The sequence below is a fragment of the Pseudophryne corroboree genome, chromosome 4, assembly GCF_028390025.1.
Source record: "Pseudophryne corroboree isolate aPseCor3 chromosome 4, aPseCor3.hap2, whole genome shotgun sequence".
Classification (NCBI taxonomy): domain Eukaryota; kingdom Metazoa; phylum Chordata; class Amphibia; order Anura; family Myobatrachidae; genus Pseudophryne; species Pseudophryne corroboree.
The window spans coordinates 386,216,243-386,239,120 of NC_086447.1; the positions used below are offsets into that span (position 1 = coordinate 386,216,243).

Genomic DNA, 22,878 nt, shown 5'->3' on the forward strand with positions numbered 1-22,878 from the left:
TATATATTGTAACACTGTAGGGGTGCAAGGTGCCTTTTCCTGGGGAATATGGCAGCACGCAGCAGCTGAGGAACAACACAAGTCCAGTTTCTGGTACAACTGACCCCGGCCAGTTTTATTGAAACAGAAAATAAAACAAACCCCAAAATAAAAATACCTTGCCTGTCCGGCACTAACTAAACATAAGATGTTCCTAACTGTCACTAAACAAAACACAGAGTTCTTCAGTACATACTGTATAGCTTACTTGCATCAGAAAGCGTGTCTCTCACACACAGATCCTGCAGCCTTCCCAGGCAGTCTGCCCATACTAATCAGGTTAGAAGCACTATATCACTCTTACACAGCTGAAACCCTGATTAGCCCTCTGTGAGGCCAAAGACCCGAACTGGGCCCAATGTCTAGAACTCGCCTTATCTCTCTCTCAGAGCCTTTACCCAGCTTTTACAGCAAACTGAAAAGGTTCAGACAAAACAAAAAGCATTTTTCCTAGAAGTTAACATTTTCTAAAACATGTAAGACAAGAACCTGGGACAAATATACCTGCCCTCAAACACTATCCCAGTGTTCTTGTCACATATCCCCCTCCCCTGTTTCGACCTAGGGGCCGGAACACTTGTAGCCCCCAAACAGAAGATGCGAGACAATGCATCTGCGTTGGCCAATTGTGTTCCCGGTCTATGTTCGACAGTAAACTTAAAGTCCTGCAACGCTAGAAACCATCTAGTTACACGAGCATTCTTGCCTCTATTTACATACATCCATTTTAAAGGGGCATGGTCTGTCACTAGTCTGAATTGTCTACCCAAGAGGTAATATCTCAAGGTATCTAGTGCCCACTTAATGGCCAAAGCCTCCTTTTCCACAATGGCATACCTTTTTTCATGCTCATTGAGTTTCCTACTCAAATAAATGATAGGGTGTTCGTCCCCATCTCTGGTTTGGGACAGCACAGCACCTATCCCTACCTCTGAGGCATCTGTCTGTACCACAAATTCTTTTGAAAAATCTGGTGTTATCAACACCGGTTGTGAACACAAAGCCACTTTTAACGCTTGGAACGCCTTTTCTGCATCAGGGTTCCATTTCACCACATTTGACTGCTTCCCTTTGGTAAGGTCTGACAACGGCACCGCTGTGGTCGCAAAATTAGGAATAAACCGTCTATAGTACCCAGTAATTCCCAAAAAAGCCCTTACCTGTTTTTTATTCACTGGACGAGGCCAGTTTTGAATAGCATCAACTTTATTCAATTGGGGCCTAATCAGACCTCTGCCTATGGTGAAGCCCAAGTATTTGACCTCCTCCATTGCGAGGCAGCACTTCTTTGGGTTAGCAGTTAACCCTGCCTCTCTGATTGAGTCCAGTACTGCTTGTACTTTAACCAAATGTGACCCCCAGTCTGTACTGTGAATTACCACATCATCCAAATAGGCAGCTGCATATTTTCTATGGGGCCTCAAAATTTTATCCATCGCCCGTTGAAAGGTTGCTGGAGCCCCATGCAACCCAAAGGGTAACATCTTATACTGGTACAGCCCCTCTGGAACCGAAAAGGCTGTTTTTTCTTTGGCGCTATCAGATAAAGGTATTTGCCAGTAACCTTTGGTCAGGTCCAATGTGGTGAGAAACCTGGCTGTTCCCCAGCCTTTCTACAAGCTCATCCACACGGGGCATGGGGTATGCGTCAAACTTGGACACCTCATTTAACTTACGAAAGTCATTACAGAAGCGTATGCTACCGTCGGGCTTCGGGATGAGCACTATGGGACTGGACCACTCACTGTTAGACTCCTCTATGACTCCAAGTTCTAACATGGTTTTAACTTCCTTAGAAATAGCTTCTCGCTGAGCTTCAGGAATCCTATATGGCTTTAAATGAACCCTGACCCCTGGTTCTGTGACAATGTCATGTTTTATTATGGTCGTTCGGCCAGGCAGCTCTGAAAATACCTCCCTATTTTGGATGAGAAATTCTTTAACCTGATTGTTCTGATCAGCTGATAATGTCTCTGACACCTTCACTGCGGGAAGCAACCGGGGTGAAGACACCGAAGGGCAAGGCTCCGCTGACAGAGACAACCTATCTTTCCAGGGTTTGATTAAGTTAACATGGTAGATCTGTTCGGGTTTTCTCTTTCCCAGCTGGTATACTTTGTAATTAACCTCATTCACTTTTTCCCTAATCTCAAATGGACCCTGCCATTTAGCTAGGAATTTGCTTTCCACAGTGGGTACCAAAACAAGAACTCTATCTCCAGGAGCAAATTCCCGTATCTTGGCACTCCGGTTATAGACCCTCTGTTGAGCACTTTGGGCCTGTTCCATGTGCTCTCTGACAACAGGTACCACGGCTGCAATCCTATCCTGCATTTGTGTTACATGCTCAATAACGCTTCTATAAGGAGTGGGCTGTCCTTCCCACGTCTCTTTGGCAACATCCAACAGCCCTCTGGGGTGTCTACCATACAACAAATCAAATGGAGAAAACCCCGTAGAGGACTGAGGAACTTCTCTGATGGCCATTAACAAGTAGGGCAACAAACAATCCCAGTTTTTCCCATCTCTCTCAACAACCTTTTTTAACATACTTTTTAATGTTTTATTAAACCTTTCCACCAACCCGTCAGTTTGGGGATGGTAGATGGACGTCCTGAGGTGAGTGACCTTAAATAACTTGCACAATTCTTTCATGATCCTTGACATAAATGGAGTACCTTGGTCAGTCAAAATTTCTTTTGGTATTCCCACTCTACTAAATACCTGCACCAGCTCCCTAGCTATCGCCTTGGTTGTGATAGTGCGTAAAGGGACAGCCTCAGGATATCGAGTGGCATAGTCCATAATTACCAGGATATACTGATGGCCCCGAGCAGACTTTAACAAGGGCCCCACGAGATCCATGGCTATTCTGTCAAACGGGACCTCTATAATAGGCATGGGAACTAGTGGGCTCCTGAAATGGGGTCTAGGGGCATGATACTGGCATTCAGGACAGGAAGAACAATATTCAGACACTTCTTTATAAACCCCTGGCCAAAAGAACCTTTGTAAAACTCTTTCAGTGGTTTTTTCTGCCCCTAAATGTCCTGCGGTAACGTGACTATGAGCTAAATCTAGTACCGTTCTCCGATAAGGCTGGGGAACTACCAGCTGTTCCACCACATCCTCACCCCTTTTGACAATGTGGTACAAGAGCTCATTACAGATGGCCATGTGGGGATACGTAACCCTGTCACCTGGTACCACAGGTTCCCCATTAACAATCTTAACATTCTCTCTAGCCTTTATTAAGGTAGGATCCTTTAACTGTTCAGACGCAAACAGATCCTTCTTTACCTCCAGGTCAGGCACGCTTTCAGTTCTAACTACTATGTCTCTGTTCCCGGCAAGAGGGTCCTCACTGGACTCCCCATCTGTCACTTCCCCAGCCAAACTAGCAAAAGGCAAAGGGCCAGAAAGTTCCGAAGACCCACGTACATCCATAAAATCACCAGTATTATCAACTGGCTTTTTACTTCTCACATCTGTTGATAACCGTGATTCCCACAGTTTCCAAAAATGAGGAAAATCCCTCCCTATTATGGCCTCATGCACCAAGGTAGGGACCAGTCCCACTTTAACCATTGCTGACCCACAACAAGTTTCTATATTCACCTCAGCAGTGGCATAATGTTGGGTATCCCCATGTATGCAAGTTACCCCAATAGGTATTTGCTGGACCTTTAAGGGGTTCACTAACCCAGCTTTCACGAGGGTAACTAAACTTCCTGAATCTAGCAAGGCCTCTACCCGGTTACCTTCTAAGAACACATCACACATTTGTTTTTCCAGCTCAGGTGAAGGTACCACAGTACAGGCTAACCTAGCAAAGAAAGACATTCTGCGACATTCAAAGGCAGCATCACATTGCATGGGTTCTTGCGTGACTGGGCAATTGGCAATAACATGACCTGGCATACCACACCTAAAACATTTAACCACACGATTATCAACCCATTTGGGCAGCATAGACCGTTCTAGCCCCATTGGCCTGTTTCCAGGGCCAGTGTTTACAGTCTCTCCAGCCTTGCGTTCTCTTAACCGCCCAGCAACGTTTTCCCACGGAACAGTCTTACCAGTCTTTACTGAAGGGCGCTGTCGAGGATCTATGGGTTGCTGGGTGGTCATCAGTAGTTCCTCTGCTGCCAAATACCTCTCTACCATGTCCACTAATTGGTCAGCAGTACCCGGGTTTCCATGGCTCACCCACTTGCGCAGGACCATGGGCAAAGATCTCAAGTAGCGGTCCATGACGACTCTTTCCACCATCTGGGGACCAGTTAATGTCTCTGGCTGTAGCCATTTTTTTGTTAGCTGAATAAGGTCGTGCATCTGGGAGCGCGGAGGCTTCTCCATGGCGTACAGCCAACGGTGCACCCGTTGTGCTCGTACTGACAGCGTGACTCCCAGGCGGGTCAGGATCTCAGTCTTTAGTTTATCATAGTCCCGAGCCTCAGCAGGGCTTAAATCAAAGTAAGCTTTTTGGGGCTCACCTGACAGGAAAGGTGCCAGCAGACTGGCCCACTGTGCTTTCGGCCAGTTCTCACGCTCGGCAGTCCTTTCAAACGTGGTCAGATAGGCCTCCACATCATCAGCCTCTGTCATTTTCTGCAGGAAGTGACTGGCTCGTATAGAACTAGAGCTGGTTGGAGCACTGACGGCCACATCTCCAACCCGAGCTGCAAGTCTCTGCACCACTTCTGCTAAGGCCTCTCTATCCTGACGCTGTTGCCTGTAAAGTTCATCAACAACTGCCTGCTGTTGTCTCTTATTTTCCTCCATTGCCACCTGCTGCTGTCGGTTGGCCTCCTGCTGAGCCGCTGTAGCTTGCAGCAAGGCTTTAAGCAGATCCTCCATGTCAACAGATTTTTCAGGCGGCTTTGCAGCTGCTTTCACCCAGGACATATATCAAACCCTCAGGGGTGAGTCTCAGTAACTTCACACTGGGCTGTATCTGCATAAACCACCGTTTCTGCAGGCCTCACAAAGCTGCTGCTTTCACTTATGCGCAGAACGGCCTGCTCGCATTCTCCACCAAGTTGTAACACTGTAGGGGTGCAAGGTGCCTTTTCCTGGGGAATATGGCAGCACGCAGCAGCTGAGGAACAACACAAGTCCAGTTTCTGGTACAACTGACCCCGGCCAGTTTTATTGAAACAGAAAATAAAACAAACCCCAAAATAAAAATACCTTGCCTGTCCGGCACTAACTAAACATAAGATGTTCCTAACTGTCACTAAACAAAACACAGAGTTCTTCAGTACATACTGTATAGCTTACTTGCATCAGAAAGCGTGTCTCTCACACACAGATCCTGCAGCCTTCCCAGGCAGTCTGCCCATACTAATCAGGTTAGAAGCACTATATCACTCTTACACAGCTGAAACCCTGATTAGCCCTCTGTGAGGCCAAAGACCCGAACTGGGCCCAATGTCTAGAACTCGCCTTATCTCTCTCTCAGAGCCTTTACCCAGCTTTTACAGCAAACTGAAAAGGTTCAGACAAAACAAAAAGCATTTTTCCTAGAAGTTAACATTTTCTAAAACATGTAAGACAAGAACCTGGGACAAATATACCTGCCCTCAAACACTATCCCAGTGTTCTTGTCACAATATATATATATATATATATATATATATATATATATACTGCTCAAAAAAATAAAGGGAACACTTAAACAACACAATGTAACTCCAAATCAATCACACTTCTGTGAAATCAAACTATCCACTTTGGAAGCAACACTGATTGACAATCAATTTCACATGCTGTTGTGTAAATGGATTAGACAACAGGTGAAAATTATAGGCAATTAGCAAGACACCCCCAATAAAGGAGTTGTTCTGCAGGTGGTGACCACAGACCACTTCTCAGCTCCTATGCTTTTCCAGCTGATGTTTTGGTCACTTTTGAAAGCTGGCGGTGCTTTCACTCTAGTGGTAGCATGAGACGGAGTCTACAACGCACAAAAGTGGCTCAGGTAGTGCAGCTCATCCAGGATGGCACATCAATGCGAGCTGTGGCAAGAAGGTTTGCTGTGTCTGACGTGGAGGAGGCCGTAGGAGAGCAACAACCCAGCAGCAGGACCGCTACCTCCGCCTTTGTGCAAGGAGGAACAGGAGGAGCACTGCCAGAGCCCTGCAAAATGACCTCCAGCAAGCCACAAATGTGCATGTAAAGAAATCTACCAAACGAATGGAAGATCGGGCGCTTTCAGGTGCTGTGTCTCTAATGCTGCTGCTATAACAACTTGGGGGTAGTCACACCCCAACCATATATCAAAAGAAACCAAAACAAAATAAAAATAGCAGCGCTAATGGAAATAGTATATAGTGATTCTAATACGAAGGATTGAGTGAAAAAATTCTTCAATTTAATACGACATAAGTTTAGGCCTCAATAAAAAATTTGGATACACGATCCAAACGTAACAGTTTAAAACAGTGAAAAATACTAAAATTAGCATATATGGGTCAATAAATTGTAGCTGCCCGTCACATTAATATCCGTTCCTATTATTGAATCTGGAATATATAGCAGATGGAGACAGACTGATAATACAGTCACACCAGTACACATTACCCGAAGACCGCTAGAGGTGTAGTCCCTTAAGAGTGTCTCTGATATTTCTACTCAAAACCAGCCAGGTTTGGGATCCTCATTTAGTGCGGTGTCCTCTTCATAGAGATGGGGTGGATAGTGTTCCTGGTTGTTGGATGTTTGTCCCGTTTTTTCTGCAGATGGCAAAGTCCAGTTTGGTCTGGATATGTTACGGCAGCAACAAATGTCACGGTTGACGACCCAGGTAGCCTCCTCCTGACGCGTTTCGCTGCGAGCGATGCAGCTTTATCAACCCGTGTTTTTTTTTTCTTCTTTATACATACTACATCTCATTATCATCCAGTATATATTAGCAGCAGACACAGTACAGTACGGTAGTCCACGGCTGTAGCTACCTCTGTGTCGGCACTCGGCAGTCCATCCATAATTGTATACCACCTACCCGTGGTTTTTTTTTCTTTCTTCTTTATACATACTACATCTCATTATCAACCAGTCTATATTAGCAGCAGACACAGTACAGTACGGTAGTCCACGGCTGTAGCTACCTCTGTGTCGGCACTCGGCAGTCCATCCATAATTGTATACCACCTACCCGTGGTTTTTTTTTCTTTCTTCTTTATACATACTACATCTCATTATCAACCAGTCTATATTAGCAGCAGACACAGTACAGTACGGTAGTCCACGGCTGTAGCTACCTCTGTGTCGGCACTCGGCAGTCCATCCATAATTGTATACTAGTATCCATCCATCTCCATTGTTTACCTGAGGTGCCTTTTAGTTGTGCCTATTAAAATATGGAGAACAAAAATGTTGAGGTTCCAAAATTAGGGAAAGATCAAGATCCACTTCCACCTCGTGCTGAAGCTGCTGCCACTAGTCATGGCCGAGACGATGAAATGCCAGCAACGTCGTCTGCCAAGGCCGATGCCCAATGGCATAGTACAGAGCATGTCAAATCCAAAACACCAAATATCAGTAAAAAAAGGACTCCAAAACCTAAAATAAAATTGTCGGAGGAGAAGCGTAAACTTGCCAATATGCCATTTACTACACGGAGTGGCAAGGAACGGCTGAGGCCCTGGCCTATGTTCATGGCTAGTGGTTCAGCTTCACATGAGGATGGAAGCACTCAGCCTCTCGCTAGAAAACTGAAAAGACTCAAGCTGGCAAAAGCACCGCAAAGAACTGTGCGTTCTTCGAAATCCCAAATCCACAAGGAGAGTCCAATTGTGTCGGTTGCGATGCCTGACCTTCCCAACACTGGACGTGAAGAGCATGCGCCTTCCACCATTTGCACGCCCCCTGCAAGTGCTGGAAGGAGCACCCGCAGTCCAGTTCCTGATAGTCAGATTGAAGATGTCAGTGTTGAAGTACACCAGGATGAGGAGGATATGGGTGTTGCTGGCGCTGGGGAGGAAATTGACAAGGAGGATTCTGATGGTGAGGTGGTTTGTTTAAGTCAGGCACCCGGGGAGACACCTGTTGTCCGTGGGAGGAATATGGCCGTTGACATGCCTGGTGAAAATACCAAAAAAATCAGCTCTTCGGTGTGGAAGTATTTCACCAGAAATGCGGACAACATTTGTCAAGCCGTGTGTTCCCTTTGTCAAGCTGTAATAAGTAGGGGTAAGGACGTTAACCACCTCGGAACATCCTCCCTTATACGTCACCTGCAGCGCATTCATAATAAGTCAGTGACAAGTTCAAAAACTTTGGCCGACAGCGGAAGCAGTCCACTGACCAGTAAATCCCTTCCTCTTGTAACCAAGCTCACGCAAACCACCCCACCAACTCCCTCAGTGTCAATTTCCTCCTTCCCCAGGAATGCCAATAGTCCTGCAGGCCATGTCACTGGCAATTCTGACGAGTCCTCTCCTGCCTGGGATTCCTCCGATGCATCCTTGCGTGTAACGCCTACTGCTGCTGGCGCTGCTGCTGTTGCTGCTGGGAGTCGATGGTCATCCCAGAGGGGAAGTCGTAAGCCCACTTGTACTACTTCCAGTAAGCAATTGACTGTCCAACAGTCCTTTGCGAGGAAGATGAAATATCACAGCAGTCATCCTGCTGCAAAGCGGATAACTGAGGCCTTGACAACTATGTTGGTGTTAGACGTGCGTCCGGTATCCGCCGTTAGTTCACAGGGAACTAGACAATTTATTGAGGCAGTGTGCCCCCGTTACCAAATACCATCTAGGTTCCACTTCTCTAGGCAGGCGATACCGAGAATGTACACGGACGTCAGAAAAAGACTCACCAGTGTCCTAAAAAATGCAGTTGTACCCAATGTCCACTTAACCACGGACATGTGGACAAGTGGAGCAGGGCAGCTTCAGGACTATATGACTGTGACAGCCCACTGGGTAGATGTATGGACTCCCGCCGCAAGAACAGCAGCGGCGGCACCAGTAGCAGCATCTCGCAAACGCCAACTCTTTCCTAGGCAGGCTACGCTTTGTATCACCGCTTTCCAGAATACGCACACAGCTGAAAACCTCTTACGGCAACTGAGGAAGATCATCGCGGAATGGATTACCCCAATTGGACTCTCCTGTGGATTTGTGGCATCGGACAACGCCAGCAATATTGTGTGTGCATTAAATATGGGCAAATTCCAGCACGTCCCATGTTTTGCACATACCTTGAATTTGGTGGTGCAGAATTTTTAAAAAAACGACAGGGGCGTGCAAGAGATGCTGTCGGTGGCCAGAAGAATTGCGGGACACTTTCGGCGTACAGGCACCACGTACAGAAGACTGGAGCACCACCAAAAACTACTGAACCTGCCCTGCCATCATCTGAAGCAAGAAGTGGTAACGAGGTGGAATTCAACCCTCTATATGCTTCAGAGGTTGGAGGAGCAGCAAAAGGCCATTCAAGCCTATACAATTGAGCACGATATAGGAGGTGGAATGCACCTGTCTCAAGTGCAGTGGAGAATGATTTCAACGTTGTGCAAGGTTCTGATGCCCTTTGAACTTGCCACACGTGAAGTCAGTTCAGACACTGCCAGCCTGAGTCAGGTCATTCCCCTCATCAGGCTTTTGCAGAAGAAGCTGGAGACATTGAAGGAGGAGCTAACACGGAGCGATTCCGCTAGGCATGTGGGACTTGTGGATGGAGCCCTTAATTCGCTTAACAAGGATTCACGGGTGGTCAATCTGTTGAAATCAGAGCACTACATTTTGGCCACCGTGCTCGATCCTAGATTTAAAACCTACCTTGGATCTCTCTTTCCGGCAGACACAAGTCTGCTGGGGTTGAAAGACCTGCTGGTGAGAAAATTGTCAAGTCAAGCGGAACGCGACCTGTCAACATCTCCTCCTTCACATTCTCCCACAACTGGGGGTGCGAGGAAAAGGCTCAGAATTCCGAGCCCACCCGCTGGCGGTGATGCAGGGCAGTCTGGAGCGACTGCTGATGCTGACATCTGGTCCGGACTGAAGGACCTGACAACGATTACGGACATGTCGTCTACTGTCACTGCATATGATTCTCTCAACATTGAAAGAATGGTGGAGGATTATATGAGTGACCGCATCCAAGTAGGCACGTCACACAGTCCGTACTTATACTGGCAGGAAAAAGAGGCAATTTGGAGGCCCTGGAACAAACTGGCTTTATTCTACCTAAGTTGCCCTCCCACAAGTGTGTACTCCGAAAGAGTGTTTAGTGCCGCCGCTCACCTTGTCAGCAATCGGCGTACGAGGTTACATCCAGAAAATGTGGAGAAGATGATGTTCATTAAAATGAATTATAATCAATTCCTCCGCAGAGACATTGACCAGCAGCAATTGCCTCCACAAAGTACACAGGGAGCTGAGATGGTGGATTCCAGTGGGGACGAATTGATAATCTGTGAGGAGGGGGATGTACACGGTGATATATCGGAGGATGATGATGAGGTGGACATCTTGCCTCTGTAGAGCCAGTTTGTGCAAGGAGAGATTAATTGCTTCTTTTTTGGGGGGGGTCCAAACCAACCCGTCATATCAGTCACAGTCGTGTGGCAGACCCTGTCACTGAAATGATGGGTTGGTTAAAGTGTGCATGTCCTGTTTTGTTTATACAACATAAGGGTGGGTGGGAGGGCCCAAGGACAATTCCATCTTGCACCTCTTTTTTCTTTTATTTTTCTTTGCGTCATGTGCTGTTTGGGGAGGGTTTTTTGGAAGGGACATCCTGCGTGACACTGCAGTGCCACTCCTAGATGGGCCCGGTGTTTGTGTCGGCCACTAGGGTCGCTTATCTTACTCACACAGTCAGCTACCTCATTGCGCCTCTTTTTTTCTTTGCGTCATGTGCTGTTTGGGGAGGGTTTTTTGGAAGGGACATCCTGCGTGACACTGCAGTGCCACTCCTAGATGGGCCCGGTGTTTGTGTCGGCCACTAGGGTCGCTTATCTTACTCACACAGTCAGCTACCTCATTGCGCCTCTTTTTTTCTTTGCGTCATGTGCTGTTTGGGGAGGGTTTTTTGGAAGGGACATCCTGCGTGACACTGCAGTGCCACTCCTAGATGGGCCCGGTGTTTGTGTCGGCCACTAGGGTCGCTTATCTTACTCACACAGCTACCTCATTGCGCCTCTTTTTTTCTTTGCGTCATGTGCTGTTTGGGGAGGGTTTTTTGGAAGGGACATCCTGCGTGACACTGCAGTGCCACTCCTAGATGGGCCCGGTGTTTGTGTCGGCCACTAGGGTCGCTTATCTTACTCACACAGCTACCTCATTGCGCCTCTTTTTTTCTTTGCGTCATGTGCTGTTTGGGGAGGGTTTTTTGGAAGGGACATCCTGCGTGACACTGCAGTGCCACTCCTAGATGGGCCCGGTGTTTGTGTCGGCCACTAGGGTCGCTTATCTTACTCACACAGCGACCTCGGTGCAAATTTTAGGACTAAAAATAATATTGTGAGGTGTGAGGTATTCAGAATAGACTGAAAATGAGTGGAAATTATGGTTTTTGAGATTAATAATACTTTGGGATCAAAATGACCCCCAAATTCTATGATTTAAGCTGTTTTTTAGGGTTTTTTGAAAAAAACACCCGAATCCAAAACACACCCGAATCCGACAAAAAAAATTCGGTGAGGTTTTGCCAAAACGCGGTCGAACCCAAAACACGGCCGCGGAACCGAACCCAAAACCAAAACACAAAACCCGAAAAATTTCCGGCGCTCATCTCTACTTACTATCCCTTTCCAGCTGCGAACTGTTCAAAAAGAGAAGTTCCTCCTAGAGTAGATGCACATGTTGTTCGACTTGTCCGTAAATCTATTTTACCATTGCCGTCTACTTCACTAAATGATGTCACAGATAGAAGAGTAGATAGTTTCTTTAAAAAATGTAAAAAAAAATATTTTCTCTCTCAGGGGCAGTGACAAGGCATGTTATGGCTTTAGCCTGGATGGCAAGGGCAATGGTAGAATTGGGGAGGAACTAGAGAATGGCCTCTCCCCTCCTACCAGGGAGCAGGAGTCTTACCTAGGCCGTTTAAGACAAGCTGCGCAATATTTGAAGAAGCAGCAATTGATATGGGTACGGTTGCTTCTAAAGCATCAGCCTTGACAGTAGCCGCTCGTAGAGCAGTTTGGCTACGCACTTGAAAAGCGGATGCAGAATCCAAGGAAGCGTTTGAAGCGTTACCTTTCACTGGTGATATTTTGTTTGGAAAACAATTGACAGATATTCTAGAATCGGAAGCTGAATCCAAAAAAGTCAGATTTCCGGCTAGTTATAACCCTAAGACTAGTGGTGCAAAATTTCGCCATTCCAATGTCAAGGCAAAGCAAAAGCGAAAGAGGAGTCTAAACAACCCCAGTTCAATAAATCAGCCATTGGTAGGAAGCAATGGGGTAGTAGAAGGCCAGCTTCCAAGCCAGAACAGAAGTCATCAGTCTGAGGGTACGGGCCTCTGCCTGGAGGATTCCAGGGTTGGGGGCCGACTCCTTCAATTTGCACACATATGGCAGCAGTCGACGACAGATGCTTGGGTGCAGAAGGTAATATCTCTCGGTTATGGTTTCCCCTTCAGGAGGCAGCCTCCTCAAAGTTTTTTTGCACCAGCCCGTCTCGAATAGAATCGAAAGCCAGTGCCTTACAAGAAGCAGTTCAGAAATTGCTTCAGTCTGGTGTAATTGTCCCAGTACCCCAACACAACGGGGACAGGGTTTTTACTCCAATCTTTTCTTGATTCAGAAACCAAATGGGTCGTTCCGACCAATCCTCAATCTCAGAATGTTAAACAAATACCTTTGGGTTCCAGGGTTCCACATGGAGACGCTCCTTAGTTTTGGCCATGGAACCGGAAGATTACATGGTATCTATAAATATACAGGATGCTTACCTACATGTGCCCTTAGCATGGTCGCATCAATGTTACCTCAGGTTTGCTATCCTCCAGCAACATTTTCAGTTCCAAGCTTGCCCTTCGGGCAAGCAACAGCACCCAGGGTGTTTACCAAAATTATGGTGGTTATGGCAGCTTATCTCCGCAAGCAGGATATAAGAATTTTTCCATACCTTGACGATCTTTTTATCCTAGCACAATCGCAGGAATTACTTTTGGGCCATCTTCAACAGACAATAGTTTGTCTACAAAGACACGGGTGGCTCATAAACTGGGAAAGGTCGTCTCTGAATCCGTCACAACGGATGGTTCATTTGGGGGCCATATTGGACTCAGGTCTACAGATAATTTTCTTACCAGAGAAAAAGATATCCAAGGTGCAGGTAATGTCTCAGGAGTCGTTGCACAGTCAGACAATGTCAGTACATGCAGCAATGCAACTGTTGGGTCTGATGGTGTCAACCTTCGACATGGTGGAATATGCACAATTCCACTCCAGGCCTCTACATCACCTTATTCTGACCAAATGGAACGGAAATTATCAGACAATAATAAATAAAAAAAACACAGATGATAAATCTCCCGGTAAACTTAAAAAGGTCTCTAGCTTGGTGGCTACAAACGAACCAGTTAAACAAGGGGAGACCCTTTTGGATAAAGGATTGACAAGTCCTGACAACAGATGCCAGTCTTCAGGGCTGGGGAGTGGTGCTCGAAATCCTTTGGTTCCAGGGAAAATGGACCATAAAGGAAAGTCGCCTGCCAATAAATCTGTTGGAAATAAGGGCCCTATATATATTACTCTAGTTCAGGCAAAGGACAGTTTGCAAGGAAGTCCAGTCCAAATCCGTTCAGACAATGCAACAGCAGTAGCGTACCTCAATCATCAGGGAGGAACTCACAGCAAAAGACTGGTGGAGAAAGTAACTCACTTACTAAGGTGGGCAGAGCTCCATCTTCCAGCATTGTCAGCAGTGTTTGTTCCAGGAGTACTGAACTGGGAAGCAGTTTTTATCAGTCGACACACCATTCAGGAAACCGAATGGGCATTACATCCAGAAATGTTTTAGACCATAGTAAACAGATGGGGTCTGCCAGAGATAGATCTCATGGCATCTTGTCTGAACAACAAAGTTCCATTATACGGATCAAGAACAAAGGATCCTGGAGCGATCCTTGTAGACGCACTGTCAGTGAATTGGAAGTTTCATCTGGCATATCTGTTTCCTCCAATCTCCCTGTTACCCAGGGTAGTGATAAAAATAAAGCAAGCAAAGGGAGCCATAATTCTAATAGCTCCAGCTTGGCCCAGAAGGCATTGGTACACAGATCTACTAAGGATGTCTGTGGAAGCTCCAATATTGCTCCCTCAACGTCCAGATCTACTAATTCAGGGTCCTTGTTATCACAGCCATCTGGATCGTCTGTCTTTGACGGCGTGGCTATTGAGACCTCTACTCTAGAAGCTAGAGGATTTTCAAAACAAGTAATTCAAACTATGCTTAGAGCAAGAAAGCCTTCTTCAGCTCGTATTTATCATCAAATATGGCAAGCCTATATTCATTGGTATTGTGAAAAAAGTTTGAATCCAAGAAAAGTATCCAGGATTTTGGATTTCCGTCGAGCAGGATTGGATAGGGGTTGAAAGTAGCTTCCTTGAGAGTTCAAGTATCAGCATTAACTGTATGGTTTCAGAGAAAAATTGTTGACTTACAGGATGTGCGTACTTTCTTTCAGGGAGTTTTACACATTCAACCTCCGTTTGTTCCTCCTGCAGCTCCCTGGGATTTGAATCTAGTTCTTAAAATCCTTCAGGGACCTCCGTTTGAACCACTTAAGAGAGCAGATCTTAAATGGTTGACGGCTAAAGTGCTCTTTCTACTGGCAATGGCATCAGCTAGAAGAGTGTCAGATTTAGGAGCACTGTCGTGTAAGTTTCCTATTCAATATTTTTTTCCAGATAAGGCAGTACTCAGAACTAGATCTGGTTATCTTCCGAAGGTGGTTTCAAAGTTTCACCTTAACGAGGAGATTGTAGTCCCGGCTTTTCAGGTATCGGGACTTTCTGCGGGAGAAGCGTCGCTGGATGTGGTCCGGGCGTTAAGAATCTACGTAGATCGTACTAGTGCCTTCAGAAAAACAGATTCTCTCTTCATCCTCTACGGATTTCATAGAAGAGGATGGCCTGCTAGTAAACAGACGCTGGCAAGATGGCTCCGAATGGTAATTTCAGAAGCTTATTCTCGTGCTGATCTCCCTACTCCGGCTAATGTCTCTGCTCACTCTACACGTAAGGTGGGTCCTTCATGGGCAGCACAACATGGTGCTTCAGCAGAACAAATTCGTAAGGCAACCACATGGTCTTCCATTAACACTTTGATTAGACATTATGCCATAGATACATTTGCCTCTCATGACGCTGAATTCGGGCGAAAGGTTCTCCTGTCTAATCAGGAGCATCCCCACCACCAAAACTGGCTTTGGGAATCCCAATGTTATCCTGTGGATAACCTGTCGATCCAGCTGGAGAAATAGACGTTATGGTAAGAACTTACCGTTGATAACGTGATTTCTCCTATGTCCACAGGTATCCAAAGGGGTCCCACCCTGACGCACCTGATTTGAGGATCTTTACAATCACTAAACCTCGTCCCTCTTGCATGGTAGGGTGTGCATGTGTGTTCTTATCGCCTGAATAGGTTTCTACCTGATGCTCCTGTCTAAATTGCTGTGGAAATAACTGATTTGACTGAGTCAGTGGGCGGGATTATATGGAGAAGCCCCGATGCATCCTGGGAGACCAGAAAGCTCGTGACCGTTTGGTGCCATTTCCGCTGTCGTTCCGGCATATCCCAATGTTATCCTGTGGACATAAGAGAAATCACGTTATCAACGGTAAGTTCTTACCATAACGTCTATATTGCTATGTATTCTTATTATTGATTCTTTGGATGTCATTATGTATCATTTTGCATGGTCAGTGTTTGTATGCAATTTTTTATATCCTGGAGAGGAGGAGGAGACATTAAAGCATCGAAACATCAATGACACTAGCTGTGTTGGGTTGAATATCCCATCACCCAAGATGCAGGCGCTCAGAATACAGACGCCAGCAAACCGGTGACTGCAGCCTAACCCTAACCTCCCTCATGAGTGCCTAACCCTAACCTCTCTGGTAAGTACCTAAACCTAACACTCCACACACAGCTTCCTAAACCTAACCCCCTCCCCACTGTGGTCCCTAACCCACCCTCCCCCCTGTCTGCAGCCGGACTCTATCCTTCCTACCCCCACAACCTAACCCACTCGTATGGCTGGTAAAGCCCCCCCCCCCCCCAAACCACATCCCCCCCCCCCTACGCAGCTTAATCCTAAAGTCCCCTATACAGTATATTTAGCTTCGGTATACTGGCTGTCGGGGTTCCGGCGTCAGGGTACTGAGGTTTTCTGTACTCTGGCAATGGTGTTCTGGCGGGTGTATGGATTCCGGCGCCAGTATTTCAGTTGCCCGGATCACGACAGGATCTTGAAAGTATCCCACTGTGTTCTAGTTGATTTTTATTTATCTGAGTGCCACCGTTGTGATTTTCATATCTATATGTATATATATATATATATATATCTGTGTGTGTGTGTGTAGCGGACCACTAGTGATGGCCTATAAAGTTTATTAATAAAGTCAATATTATATATATATATATCTATCTACAGTAGACATACAAATATAAAGATATACAGTAGATACACAGACAGACATATAGATAGATATAGATAGATATACAGTGGAGCTATACAGTGTGGATATATATATAGACAGACAGACAGGCAGACAGTGGATAGATAGCCAGATAGTCAGGCAGGTATACAATAGATAGATAGGAGTTAGATAGTCAGACAGAGACAAATAGATAGTAGGCAGATACAGATAGATACTGTTGTAGATAGACAAATGATATGTATACAGTAGATAGACAGCAGATAGATAAGTGTGCCATGAGAGTTACAGTACATGTTGTTACTTACTGGCTCTCTCTGCTTTCTCAGGCTCCTCGATGCAGCTGTTGAAAGCCTCCCGTCTGTCACTCCCGTCTCCCAGCATTCACAGTGGCGGCCGCCGCCAGCCAATCTGGAATGAGAGGGATAGCTGCAGCGGCGCCTCCACCAATTATAGTGCGCCGCTACGGCTCCTGAGTCCCCCTCACTCCTCCTGCCCTGCTTCCTTAGCTGCGTTTCTGCCCCTCTGAGTCCTCTCCTCACTCCGGCGGCAGAACACAGCGGCAGGTGGCTTGTAATGAGTCAGCCTTTTGGCCCCTTGATAGCCCTGGGCCCTGATTCAATGCACCGGCGTAAGGTCCACCGCTGATATATTATGCATTGGTATAATGTAAAAAGTAGAAACAAGGAATTTAACGGCAGATAAGAACCATTTGACCCATCTAGTCTTCCCCTTTTTTACCTTTTGGTAAGCTCAACCCTATTTAATCTTTAGTTCTTCGTAAGGCTATTCTTATGTCAGTTCCAAGTATGTTAAATTGCTCTACTGTCTTAGCCTCTACCACCTCTGATAAGAGGCTGTTCCACTTATCCAATTCCCTATCTGTAAAGTAATTTTTCCTCAAGTTTCCTTTGAACCTACCTTTTTCCTCCTGTACCTTGTTAGAAACTTTTAAATATATCAAAGATTTTATCTGCTCCAAACTATGCATACTATATTAAGATCTTTTAGTCTTTCTTGGTAGTTTTTGTGGTGTAGACCATGCACCATTTTAGTTGCCCTTCTTTGTACAGTCTTGAATATATTTGTATCCTTCTGAAGATATTGCCTCCAAAACTGAACACGGCATTCTGTATGAGTATAGATGTATGATTTCAATGATTCTGCATAGCCAAATAGTACCAAATTTTCTTTTTCGTTCACTAGGGGGCACAGGATTCATTACATTGGCTATAGGCTGGATAGAGAGCGAGACAGGCACCAAAGAGTTACTTTCTTCTTCCCAGCATGCCCCAGCCTCCCTGTCCCCTATATCCCACCCCCAACCCAAGGCCTGCCAGTTTTTTCTTTGGTGACGGGCACACACCTTTTAATTTTTTATTTTTACAACAAGATGAGCAGCGGTGTGGTCGGACTCTGCAAGCGCCCACACAGCTGCTCTGACAACCGGCACCAAAGGCAGCAGCACCGGCATCTGGGTCTGTGATTTCCGCCACGGACCTCCAGGATGGCGGAGCCTCTGTAGGACCCAGAGTCGGGACGGTGAGTTAGACTGGCTCCCTGCACACAGCAGTGATCCCCCCCCCGTGCGCGTGCGGGAGACGGCGGGGGGCAGATGCAGTGGAGGCCCTGGTAAACTGCCTTTTTCCACTAGACCACCAAGGCATTTGCCACAGATCAGAGCTGGATCCCTGGGATTTTGCACCTGGGGAAAGTTAAGCCTAGCCTGTAGCACATCCCCCACCACTAAGGCTTTCTTGAAGGAGCTAGAGGTTTGGGCACTGTCTTCCCAGTACCTTGCTCTTGGAGCCTGGTGCTTGCATCACTCCTTCCTGCTATCTATAGCTAGATAGTTGAGTATAATTGTCCACTATTAGTGCATTGAGAGGTGCCTGTGTGCTTTGGTGTGGAGTTTGTATGTTTGTGGGAAATTGCCTAGGGTCTCAAAGTTAATAACCTATGGATATCCTGCCACTACCCCACTAACTGTTGTTGAGGTATGCTTTACTCCAGTGATCTCCAACCCGTAGCTCGCCGTAGTATTTTCAGTAGCTCACAGAGCGCACGGGCTTGGGCAGTCACTGGCACTCCTCCTCCCCTCATTTTTAATATGGTGCTGGCTGTCAGCCAATCAGAGCTCATGGACTGGCAGTGGCGGCACGTGATTGGCTGCCGGACTGCAAGTTTTGATTGGCTCACTTACAGGCACCATATTTTAAAATGCCCGCCGCCGCCGGAGACTCTGTCACCCTCACCACAACCGCTCTCCGGACTTCACAGGAGAGGCGTGCGCTGAGCTCTCCTCCCCTTCCGTCCCTTAAACAGGGGGAGCAGCACCGGCGGCAGTAGAAGAAGCCAGCAAGGGTTAGCACTGTGTGGGGCACTGTATCGGACACTGCTGGGGGGGAAGGGGGCATTTTATCTGGCGCTGCGGGGGGAATTGTATCTGGCACTGGTCGAGGCATTGTATCTGGCACTGCTGGGGGGCATTATTTGTGTATCTGGCACTGCTGGGGGGCATTATTTGTGTATCTGGCACTGCTGGGGCATTATTTGTGTATCTGGCACTGCTGGGAGACATTATTTGTATATCTGGCACTGCTGAGGAGCATTATTTGTGTATCTGGCACTGCTAAGGGGCATTATTTGTGTATCTGGCACTACGCGGGGGTGGGCATTACTTGTAGTTGTGAGGCCACACCCACTTTTGTAGGAACGCACACGCATTGGGGGGAGGGGGTAGCTCCTTCAGAGGTTTTATTTTCCGAAAGTAGCTCACACCCCAATTAAGGTTGGAGACCACGGCTTTACTCTCTTGCAATCCTAATTTGTCATGCACTCTGTTGTTTCACTAGGGTCTGACACTTGATTTGGCACTGCATTGTATGTCTTTTAGATGCCAGTTACCAGGGAAGTTAGTGCCTCGCACTTATAGAGTTGGTGTTCACACTCTCTATCTCCCTCCCCCTAGGGTCCTGACAGCAATAGCCTGGGTGCCCATTGCTTCTCAGCTCCTACATGAGACACGCCTGCAGCTGCGACATCCTCTCAGAACCTGGCTTGGGCTAACATGCTGTCATAGGTATGGGCACAGATAATTACTCACCTGGTTCCTTCACTGCCCCCTTCCCCCAGCTAAGGGGCTGACACACTGTGCTGGCCCTGTGCAATACCTACAGCCACACCATACTGGACATGCCCAATCTCATCTGATCTTGGAAGTTAAGTAGTGTTTGGTCTGGTTAGTACTTCGATGGGAGACCACTTGGGAATACCAGGTGCTGTAGGTCATATTGTTATGGGGGGCAGCTGTGTAGGCAGTACTCCTCACGGTACGTGCTGGACCTCCTCTGTGCAGCTGCTGCTTGACACAGCCTCCAGGAGGTTGGGGATGGACTACTTCTCTGGGGGTATAGTCCCCATAAGATTAGGGGACTAGAGCTGCATAGCATTGGGGTCTCTGGCAGAGGGGGCAGTTCACTCCTGCTCGTCGGGCAGGGCCCCGGGTTTCAGGTACAGAAGGACTCCTCCTTTGGCTCACCTAGAGACCTCCTAGCGGGTACATAGTATCAGCCAATTTTCTGTGTTGCCCAGGGCATGCAGCTTCGCTTTTTCAGGGTTTCGTTCTAAAATTAGGGTAGACCCTCCTCAGTGGTTTCAGCTTCTCTATTTCATAGGAACGCGGTTAGGCTGAAGCTTTGTGTCCTCAGGTTGGGCATGCAGGTACAATTACTACCACTTCGGACATGTCTGTTCAGGTCAATGACATCCGTTGTTGGTTGTGGCTGCATATCTGCATCACAGGGATATCAGGCATTCGCCACATTTGGTAGATCTCCTTCTCTGGCTCAGTCCCCACAGTTCTTGACAGCACACTTTGAGGAGATGGTGGAGCATCTTTAGCCTAGGGACTAGAAGCTTGAGAGACAGACTTGTCTTCCCACCTTCACAAGATAGGCTACATTACAGAGTTCAGCTATCCAGTAGATCTTTCTCCTATAGGATTGGTTGCGAGCCCTGCTATCACAGACTTTGGGCTTTTTTCAGTCCTTGGAGAGCATTCAACCATGACTACAGGTGGACCCTAGGCTCCGCGGTAGCCACATTTACAGGGGGAATCTGTTCAGTTCCACCCTTGTCCTCTAAGCTTGGACCAGGTCTCATTGGGACATAACATTTCAGGATCCTGGTCCTCTCACAAGGGACTAGCCACTCTTTTGCAGTAGGGTGGCTCAAGTATGACCTGGACTACTGTCCCTGTTCTTAAGTATTCAAGACAGGCACTTGATTACCTCTGATGCCAGTCCTCAGCACTGGGCAGAGGTTTCCTATGGTCACAAGTTTCACGGACACAGGACACCTCCAGTTCACCAGCTCCACATTCAGGGATGGGGGCCGTAGGCTCTTTGTTGAGCACTTGGTTCAGTCTCTTTCCTTGGGAGTCTGCAGAGGAGAGGGTTCGCAACTGCTGGTCCTTTCAGGATTAAACGTGATGCAGTCTCGCAGGTCCTCTGGGTGCCGAGTTCCGGTTCCCATGTTGTGATCCTGCACCCTTTCAAGTACTTGCATCAACGACTTACATGAGTTCTTCCCTGTTCCTCTCTCATGCAATAGCCATCCCTCTGTAGGCATCCGCGGGTCCAAGAAAATAGAGGACAGGATGTTCAATTGGCTCTGGATCGGCCTCCTCGGTTCTCAGGGCCTTCATCGGCATCCTGGTCAAAACTGTCTCTTTTTAAAGGGATGGCTCTGGTGACCTCCATCCTACAGTCTGGGGTTTTTCCACAGAGCCTGGGAGATGGCTTCGACCTGACGTTTCATTGTTAAGGATCTCTCAAAGGTTTTGCTCCCTGTTCATTCAGTTTTCCAGGCCTGCTGGTGTTTCCCCAGACAGTTTTGGACATGGGTCTACAAGTTTCATCTTGGCTCTGTCGGTCCGTATTTCAGTGTCAGAGGATCAATTCTCAGTCAGCTGATCCTTCTCAGACCTTGCTTCCTGTTCTGCTTCTTTTTATACCCCGAGTTGCTCTGGGGTATGTGTTGCCTAGGCATGGTCCTTTGTGCCTTTCTGTCGTGTTACTCCGGTTGTGTCCTCATTGGTTGTTCTCTGGACTCTCTGAAGGCCTATGGATGGGCCTCTGGATGATCACTGTTTGGATTCCCACAGATGGGGCTGGACAGCTTCTCTACATGCTTGGGCCATTTTTCTTCATCACCCATTCACTGGGCTGCTTTATTGGTGAAGGTTATGTCCCCTGCGGCGGTTTTCTGCTCCTTCTGCTTGTCTAGCTTAGAGTTCTTTGGGGCAGCTTCCGGTGGGTCCCCTGTTGCGCAGCTTGCTATGGAAGTCTCGTGACCTTTGTCAGGTTTTTAGGTGTTGGACTCCTGGCTTCAGGTTTCACTGCCTTTAGCCGTAAGGTCTTTTGTGCAGTTCAGGAGCGTCCCCACCCTTGAGTGGACAGCTTTGGGATGTCCCAGTGTAATGAATCCTGTGCGCCCTAGTGGACGAAAAAGAAAATAAGATTTATGTTCTTACCTTGTTAAATCCTTTTCTTTGAGTCCATAGAGGGCTCAGGAAGCCCTCCCGGATGCACCTGTCCTGTGGGAACTTCTTATATGTGGTGGTGTGTGGCTGGTCATCCTATGAGTGTATCTCTAGGGCTGATCTGGTTTTCCTGTCTCCTCTTTTCCAGCTCCTGCCCGGGGCTTGCTAACTAAAACTGTCAAGCCTTGGGTTGGGGGGCGGGATATAGGGGACAAGGGAGGCTGGGGCATTCTAGGAAGAAGAAAGTAACTCTTTCGTGCCTGCCTTGCTAGCTATTAAGCCTGTACCCAGTGTAATGAATCCTTTGCCCCTTATGGACGCAAAGAAAATTATTTAACATTGTAAGAACATAAATCCTATTTTTTACATGCAATATGTTTGCATGCTCAGGATGTTGACAGTTGCCATGTCGACATTCATCATGTCCTGGATTATATGTCGACTTGATGACCTGTTCCTTGCGGCTCCAGCATCATCTTCTCACGTGATGATTAGTTCAGACACAGGCATTTGAGGATTGGCATTTCGGTGAGTATTTCTCCCCCTGCAGTACCCCTTACCCTAACCACTTCCCCTGGTACCTAATCCTAACCCCTCCCTCCCCACACCCTAACCCTTTCCGTTGGCACCTAACCCAAAACTTTGCCATCCTCAGAATGTTGACATT

At 47.1% G+C, this 22,878-nt stretch overlaps 1 protein-coding gene and 1 pseudogene across 3 annotated transcripts in view; both read left to right on the forward strand.

The window, feature by feature from the left end:
- The window catches only part of MCPH1 (microcephalin 1), a 774,602-nt gene that overhangs the window by 610,101 nt on the left and 141,623 nt on the right, over window positions 1-22,878 (forward strand). The gene's annotated exons all lie outside the window — the stretch shown is intronic.
- On the forward strand, window positions 19,838-19,956 carry LOC134913116 (5S ribosomal RNA; annotated as a pseudogene).